The sequence below is a fragment of the Schistocerca americana genome, chromosome 7 (assembly GCF_021461395.2).
Source record: "Schistocerca americana isolate TAMUIC-IGC-003095 chromosome 7, iqSchAmer2.1, whole genome shotgun sequence".
Lineage (NCBI taxonomy): Eukaryota > Metazoa > Arthropoda > Insecta > Orthoptera > Acrididae > Schistocerca > Schistocerca americana.
In genome coordinates, this window is record NC_060125.1 from 487,207,330 (window position 1) to 487,216,858 (window position 9,529).

At 40.4% G+C, this 9,529-nt stretch overlaps 1 non-coding gene across 1 annotated transcript; it reads left to right on the forward strand.

The window, feature by feature from the left end:
* Window positions 1–9,228: 9,228 nt before the first annotated feature.
* Window positions 9,229–9,303, forward strand: Trnar-gcg. The gene has a single exon. It is a non-coding gene; the product is annotated as a tRNA-Arg (tRNA).
* The last annotated feature ends 226 nt before the right edge of the window (window positions 9,304–9,529 follow it).

Genomic DNA, 9,529 nt, shown 5'->3' on the forward strand with positions numbered 1-9,529 from the left:
TGTGTAATAGTGGCAGGGAGAAATTGTCTTAGTGGTGTACTGCACCAAAAGCCGTTTCTGAACTCACAAACTCGGCCTACCGTAACAATAGTGGCGACGAGGCCTTTACTAAACTGGTGACAAGGGTTTATAAAAGAGTTATCTCATTATCTTTAAATAAGTAAGTATTTAACAACCAAAAAGTATGGTAACAAACCAAACTCCCCAACACAAACAGAAAATCTTGCAAATGCTACCGAAAGAGGTTATTCAATTTGGACAAGAGAGTATCAACTGTGGATCGTTACAGTTGCCTCAGGTCCCAACATTTGGCTGTGGTTCACAGGAAACCAGCAAAAACTTTGGACAGAACACCACAATCCAGAAATTAATTTTGTTTTTCCATTGTTCTTGCACGAGTTTACAGAGGGAAAAAGCCATCAATTTGTCAAACGAGAGCATCAAGTTTCACCAGCTGAGTGGGAGAGCAGGATTGTTGCCCAATTTTCAGCAATATACCTTATGCATGAACTGACATACGCAGGATTAGATACACTAACAAACTGTACCGTTAGCACAAGTGACCATAGATCCATGAGGTGAGTAATAATAATAATAATAATAATAATAATAATAATCCCTGTGGAGGCCCGGGAAAAGAATAGGCCTCCGGTATGTTCTGCCAGTCGTAAAAGGCGACGAAAAGAACAAACCACTAATAGGGCTAACCCCCCTTTTAGTGTGATTACTTGGTTCAGGACAGAACTAAAGAAGCCTCGGACAAGCGCCGTCATGGTCGGGGACGGCGCTTGAACCCTATGCCCGCCCACAATGGTAACGACACTGCTAGCCAACTGGAAAATGATTTAAATCCAAATAGAGGTGTTTTGCAGGATATGATTCCTGCAACCACCCAGAAGGAAAACAAAGACAGAGAATGAGATGGTCAGATGAAGTTAATCGACACCTCATGTTCTGTTATTACCAAGCAACAAACCTAGGAACCAACACAACTGGATACAGATCACAAGTATACACAACATTTATTACGAAATACCCAGAATTAAAATTTTTAACAGAGCAACGACTAGCTGATCAGATCCGTGTAATAATAAAAAATAACAGGATACCCCAGTCAGAATTAGAAAACATCAAACAACAAGTACAATAAATACTGGAACAAAATAATGTGCAATCAGAAGAAGAAGAAAATACAGTAATGGACTCAAACATCCCAGAGCAAACAAACAAAGAACAACACGCACCAATTAAACAATCAGAGGAAAACGAAATCTTAAGACAGCCACCAGAACAAGCACAAATAGAACACGAAGTGACACAGATGTTAGATATAGAAGAAAGATTTCAGCTAACATATATAGAATACAAAGACACAAATACAGACATTAGACCATTCTTGCATAGACCACCAAATAACCCACAAGTCGAAACAACAATAAAAACTATCAACACAATCATACACAACAAAATAAATGAAAACACAACTATGGAAGAGTTATAACTACTGGTCTATATAGGAGCACTCACTACACTAAATATACACACTAGGCAGAGATCAGAACCAACCAACACACATAAGAAACCCACAAAACCAGCATGGCAACACAGGCTACAGATCAAAATAGAAAAACTGAGAAAAGACATCGGACAGCTAACACAATTTATAAGAAATGAAATCTCAGAAAAAAAACGAAAAAGGTTAGGTAAAATCTCACAAGAAGAAGCGACAGAGCAATTAGACGAAAAGAAGCAGAAATTACAAGCATTAGCCAAACGACTCAGAAGATACAAAAAAAGTGAAAATAGAAGGAAACAAAACCAAACATTCAACACAAACCAAAAGAAATTTTACCAGACAATAGATAACACACACATTAAAATAGATAATCCACCAAACATAACAGACATGGAACACTTCTGGAGCAACATATGGTCAAACCCGGTACAACATAACAGGCATGCACAGTGGATACAAGCAGAAACAGATACATACAAGATGATACCACAAATGCCTGAAGTGATAATTTTGCAACATGAAGTCACCCAAGCAATTAATTCTACTCACAATTGGAAAGCCCCTGGAAAAGATAAAATAGTAAGTTTCTGGCTAAAGTAGTTCACCTCAACACATTCACCTCTAACTAAATTATTTAACATTTACATTGCAGACCCATACACATTCCCTGATACACTTACACATGGAATAACATATCTGAAACCTAAAGATCAAGCAGACACAGCGAACCCAGCTAAATATCGCCCCATACATGCCTACCAACAATATACAAAATATTAACTTCAGTCATTAAACAGAAATTAATGACACATACAACACAGAACAAAATTATAAATGAAGAACAAAAAGGCTGTTGCAAAGGAGCACGAGGATGTAAAGAGCAACTGATAATAGATGCAGAGGTGACATATCAAGCTAAAACTAAACAAAGGTCGCTACACTACGCATACATTGATTACCAAAAAGCTTTTGATAGTGTACCCCACTCATGGTTACTACAAATATTGGAAATATACAAAGTAGATCCTAAATTGATACAGTTCCTAAACATAGTAATGAAAAATTGGAAAACCACACTTAATATCCAAACAAATTCAAATAATATCACATCACAGCCAATACAGATTAAGCGTGGAATATACCAAGGAGACTCATTAAGTCCTTTCTGGTTCTACCTTGCTCTGAACCCACTATCCAACATGCTAAATAATACAAATTATGGATACAATATTACTGGAACATACCCACACAAAATCACACATTTGCTATACATGGATGATCTAAAACTACTGGCAGCAACAAATCAACAACTCAACCAATTACTAAAGATAACAGAAGGATTCAGCAATGATGTAAGTATGGCTTTTGGAACAGACAAATGTAAGAAAAATAGCATAGTCAAGGGAAAACACACTAAACAAGAAGATTACATATTGGATAACCACAGCGACTGCATAGAAGCGATGGAAAAAACGGATGCCTATAAATATCTAGGATACAGACAAAAAATAGGAATAAATAATACAAATATTAAAGAAGAACTAAAAGAAAAATATAGACAAAGACTAACAAAAATACTGAAAACAGAATTGACAGCAAGGAACAAGACAAAAGTTATAAATACTTATGCCATACCAATATTGACCTACTCATTTGGAGTAGTGAAATGGAGTAACACAGACCTAGAAGCACTAAATACACTTACAGGATCACAATGCCACAAATATAGAATACATCACATACATTCAGCAACAGAAAGATTCACATTAAGCAGAAAGGAAGGAGGAAGGGGATTTATCGACATAAAAAACCTACATTATGGACAGGTAGACAATTTAAGAAAATTCTTTCTAGAACGAGCAGAAACTAGCAAAATACACAAGGCAATCACTCATATATATACTTCGGCTACACCACTGCAATTTCATAACCACTTCTACAACCCTTTAGATCACATAACATCAACAGATACGAAGAAAGTAAATTGGAAAAAGAAAACACTACATGGCAAGCATCCGTATCATCTAACACAGCCACACATCGATCAAGACGCATCCAACACATGGCTAAGAAAAGGCAATATATACAGTGAGACAGAAGGATTCATGATTGCAATACAGGATCAAACAATAAACACCAGATATTACAGCAAGCATATTATTAAAGATCCCAATACCACAACGGATAAATGCAGACTTTGTAAACAACAAATAGAAACAGTAGATCACATCACAAGCGGATGTACAATACTAGCAAATACAGAATACCCCAGAAGACATGACAATGTCGCAAAAATAATACATCAACAGCTTGCCTTACAACATAAACTTTTAAAACAACACGTTCCTACATACAAGTATACACCACAAAATGTACTGGAGAATGATGAATACAAATTATACTGGAACAGAACCATTATAACAGATAAAACAACGCCACATAACAAACCTGACATCATACTCACCAATAAAAAGAAGTAATTAACACAACTAATCGAAATATCCATACCCAATACAACAAATATACAAAAGAAAACAGGAGAAAAAATTGAAAAATACATCCAACTGGCTGAGGAAGTCAAAGACATGTGGCATCAGGATAAAGTTGACATCATACCAATTATACTATCAACTACAGGAGTCATACCACACAATATCCACCATTACATCAATGCAATACAGCTACATCCAAACATATATATACAACTACAGAAATCCGTAATTGTTGATACATGTTCAATTACCCGAAAGTTCCTAAATGCGATATAACACATACCGTACAGTTGATCAAGGTCCGCGTCACTCCATTTTTAACCGGACTTAACGTCTGAGAAAGTGAAGGAAATAATAATAATAATAATAATAATAATAAGTAGAAGAAGAACGTCTGAACTCCCTAATCGTAATCGAGCTCATATTTTTTTTTCAATGGGCAACAGTGCAAATTTGTATTGAATGAGTTCGAGAAGTCAAGAGACGCAGCCTCAGTTTAACTGCCTTCATCTGACGCTCAATGGGTCAGCTTATTTCATGCAGTTTCTGCAGCTATCCTCCACAATGTTCGATGGTCCCTGTCCGTCAGTACGCGAGGTCTCCTTGGTCTCAGTTTAACTGTTATTCTTCCTTTGCGTTTCCACTTTCGACAGAACGTATCAAGTTCAGTGCCTTAGAAGGATTGAAATGTCCCTAGTGGATTTGTTATTGAGGTGACATCCAGCTAGAAGCGCTGTTACCAGTTTTCTGTGCATAGCTCTAACGGCTATGGACGAGGATAATCCAGCTAGAAGCACTGTTGCCAGTTTTCTGCTGCATAGCTCTAACGGCTATAGGCGAGGATAATAGCAGCTATATAGCTGCGAGAACACAGAGGCGTACCCATAGGGATGTTTACAAAATTGCGTTGCTTGACTGGTTGATGAAGGTGCGTGAAGCTGCTGCGTCCAGCACACTGCAACTGTCAGGAACGTTCTTAGGCCAACTCGATGTATGTAGTCCACATTGGAAGTCCCCGAGCTCTCATGACCGACCCGTTTTGCTGATACTACTTCTCTACTGACAACACAATATTCCCCACCTCCTGCCACGTCCACCTCTTGGACATCTAGTGGTCAATTCCGCATTACGCACTTTTGACCAGATAATATAGCTAATCTCGACGCTTCCTGATTGATGAAGCTGTCTTCGGAATCAGCATTCGAAACTATCACCAAAATGTAGCTGAAGGGGAAAAAAATTATCAATATTGAGCAGCTAATCTAAATGGAAGAAAGATGTTTACTCCCGTAAGGTGGCCAAATGTTAAGGTGATGTAAGACATTTACGAGAGAAATGTTTGCTAGTCTGTGCTGCCATCGCCAATATTAGCTGCAGTTATGGCAAAGAAGATTCAAGTAATCCTAAACGTAGAAAGGTATCCATGCCCTGGACGCTTTTTAGCATATTGACGGTACCGTGTACTAGCTTCGTTCCTTTATAGTCCGTTTTTGCACCGTACAGTGACAGTTTTTTGTATTCCATGTCTCGATGTACTAGAGCTGACACGATCACAGGACATGCCTGTGATCTGAGCACATCATCTATGTAATAGAGGGTTTGTATGCACCGGAATGCGTTCACCTAACCATGCTCTGCTTGGAGCTGCATCGATTAACGCTCTAAAATTATAAGTGGCAGTCAAATGAAAACGATACAGATGCAAAAAAATAAATTAATTATTATTTCAAAAGTAATTGCCATAACTGTTAATATATATATCGCCTTGCGAGACAAAATGGTCAATGTCCTTATGGAAAAAGGTTTGCTGTTGCCTAGGAAACCATGATTGTACCCAGGCATGCACCTCTTCGCCAGAAGCGAGCTGATAGCCAGTGGGCGTCCCCAGATGTTGCCAAGGTTTTCTTGACTACGCTGTAGAAATTTTTCTGGGACGCCCTTACGCATCCTCCACACAGTTCCAATATCGCCCTTACGCATCCTCCACACAGTTCCAATATCTGCCCATGCAATTTTTGGAGCCCTGATAAAAACGTTTGTGGCCGTCGATTTGCTTCGGAGGAAGAGGTGCACGCCCAGGTAAATCATAGTTCCTGTTTCAAAAATGATCGTTAGAAGTTCAAAGTCGTTGGAACGACTGCCAACTTACGCGATTTAACTGTGTGGTTACACGCTGCCTACCTGCATATTAATACAAGATGAGTCGAAAAGGACTTTACAACTTAGGAATGGTTGCTGTTGGTCGTCAGTCCAGAGACTGGTTTGATGCAACTCTCCATGCTACTCTATCCTGTGCAAGCTTCATCTCCTTATGAATATGTTTAGTGCATTCATGCCTTTGTCCCCCTCCTACGGTTTTTACCCTCTGCGCCGCCCTCCAATACTAAATTGATGATCCCTTTATGCCTCACAACGTGACCTACCAGCCGATCCCTTCTTTTAGTCAGGTTGTGCCACAAATTCCTCTTCTTCTCCATTTTATTCAGTATCTCCTCATTAGTTACGTGATCTGCCCATCTAATCTTCAGAATTCATCAGTAGCGCCACATTTCGAAAGCTTCTATTCTCTTCTTGTCTAAACTATTTACCGTCCATGTTCCACATACAGATGCTTTCAGAAAATAATTCGTGACACTTAAAAAATATAGTAGATGTTAACAAATTTCTCCAGAAACGCTTTCCTTGCCATTGCGTCTGCATTTTGTATCCTCTCTACTTCGACCATCATCAGTTATTTTGCTCCCCAAATAGCAAAACTCCTTTACTACTTTAAGTGTCTCATTTCCTAATCTAATTCTCTCAGCATCACCTGATTTAATTTGACTACAATCCATTATCCTTGTTTTGCGTTTGTTGATGTTCATCTTATATCCTCCTTTCAAGACACTGTCCATTCCGTTCAATTGCTCTTCCAGGTGCTTGGCTATCTCTGACAGAATTACAGTGTCGTCGGCAAACCCCAAAGTTTTTGTTTTTTCTCCATGGATTTTAATTCCTACTCCGAATTTTTCTTTTGCTTCCTTTACTGCTTGCTCAATACATCGATTGAAAAACATCGGGGATAGGCTACAACCCTGTCTCACTCCCTTCTCAACCACTGCTTCCCTTTCATCCCCCTCGACTCTTATAACTGCTATCTGGTTGCAAATAGCCTTTCGCTCCCTGTATTTGACTCCTGCCACCTTCAGGATTTGAAAGAGAGTATTCCAGTCAACATTGTCAAAAGCTGTCTCTAAGTCTACAAATGCTAGAAAGGTAGGGTTGCCTTTCCTTAATCTATTTTTGAAGATAAGTCGTAGGGTCAGTATCGTCTCATGTGTTCCAAACTGATCTTCCCCGAGGTCTGCTTCTATCAGTTTTTCCATTCGTCTGTAAAGAATTCGCGTTAGTATTTTGTAGCCGTACAGGAATGGCACAGAAATTTATTGAGACATTGTACAGAATGGATAGATGTGTCATTTCTGAGCAAACCACCTTAGGTATTACATAAAAGTGTCAAGTGTCATTTTGGTTCGACGTGACTACATTGGTGATGTGCAAACATCCCACGAAAATCAGTTTCTTTCCGCACTTGCTGCGGTAAATCGGTCGTAACTTGTGCAACGTCAAAGTAGATTCGATTTTTCAGCTCAGCTAAATTGTTTGGAAGGGGAGGAACGCACAGAAACCCCAGAGAAAGAAATCCAGTGATTTCAAGTCTGGGGAATGAAGTGGCCATGCGATTGGCCCTTCGTGACCCATCCACCGACCTGGGAGGCGATTATCGAGGAAACCTCGAACTTCTGTGAGGAAATGAGGTGGTGCTGGAAGTAAACGACCCCATTTCGGTTATTTTCATGGATCTATGAAATTGAAAAGTTTTCAAGCCTGTACAAATACACAATACCAGTGGCACTTTTTCCATGAAGAAGAAAGGGCTGTACACTTTCAATTTGCTAAGAGCACAACGCAAATCAACTTTGAGGCTGTCACGAACATGTTCCAGGGTTGCAATTAGTTTTTTCGCTGCCTCACATTCTGCAGTTGCGGGTGTTCACCATGTCACCGATATAAAATGCTGATTCATCGCTGAAGATTATTGTACTCAGGAATGTCTCGTTATCCTATATCCAATGCAACAATTCTGCAAAGAATTCCCCACGAGCAACCTTATCTGCATCAGTAATGTGCTGTGGCATTGTGAAGCTGTCTGGTTTAAAATATAAAAGTCTGCGCAGTACTCTCCAAACAGTCTTTTAAGGAATGCCAGTCTCGCGAGACGCACGTCACGTCGATTTTTTTGGACCGTGGGCAAAGCTCTCCCTGACCTGTTCGCCATAATCATCGACACGTGGGCGGCCTGGTGATTTGTTATGTCGCAATGAACAACCTGTCTCAACAAAGTTCTTGTGGCAAGAGTAAATTGTGAGCTTGCTTGGAGGTTCCTTAGTGTTCAAATGGCTCTGAGCACTATGGGACTTAACATCTGAGGTCATCAGTCCCCTAGAAGTCAGAACTAACCTACGAACATCAGAGATGTACATGCCCGAGGCAGGATTCGAACCTGCGACCGTAGCAGTCGCGCGGTTTCGGACTGAAGCGCATAGCACCGCTCGGCCACCGCGGCCGGCGTTGTTTTTTAGTTTATTCGGTGCGAAATTAACGCCGTACAGTTGGTGTAGAGCTCGTTTCATGAAACCAAAACACGCAGCAAGCACACAGCTGCACCACAGAAAGTAGCCATTTTAACTGTGCACTACGCTGGCGCTCGTGGTGGCGGAATGACATGGTGATGCACTAGTTGAATCAAACTCGAGATTGAGATTTTCACTCTGCGGCGGAGCGTGCACTGATATGAAACTTCCTGGCAGATTAAAACTTTGTGCCGGACCGAGACTCGAACTCTGAACCTTTGCCTTTCGCAGGCAAGTGCTCTACCAACTGAGCTACCCAAGCACGACTCACGCCCCGTCTTCACAGCTTCACTTCTGCCACTACCTCGTCTCCTACCTTCCAAACTTTACAGAAGCTCTCCTGCGAACCTTGCTTAAATACCACTCCTGAAAGAAAGGATATTGCGGAGACATGGCTTAGCCACAGCCTAGGGGATGTTTCCAGAATGAGATTTTCACTCTGCAGCGGAGTGTGCGCTGATATGAAACTTCCTGGCTGATTAAAAGATTGGAAGGTAGGAGACGATGTACTGGCAGAAGTGAAGCTGTGAGGACGAGGCGTGAGTCGTGCTTGGGTAGCTCAGTTGGTAGAGCACTTGCCTGCGAAGTGCAAAGGTCCCGAGTTCGAGTCTCGGTCCGGCACACAGTTTTAATCTGCCAGGAAGTTTCAAACTGGAGGTTGTTCGCTTTAAAACGACGCATTTTCCGATTCTGTAAGCTATCTCAACAAATTTCTATACCATTGCACAGTTGTTAAGTCCTTTTTGACTTACTCTGTAATTGTTCAAATTGTCATGCCTCTTCTGGTCGCTAAGTAACTGAGTTACAACAGCCTCCATATAATTCATTTCAAAATCATAACTACACAT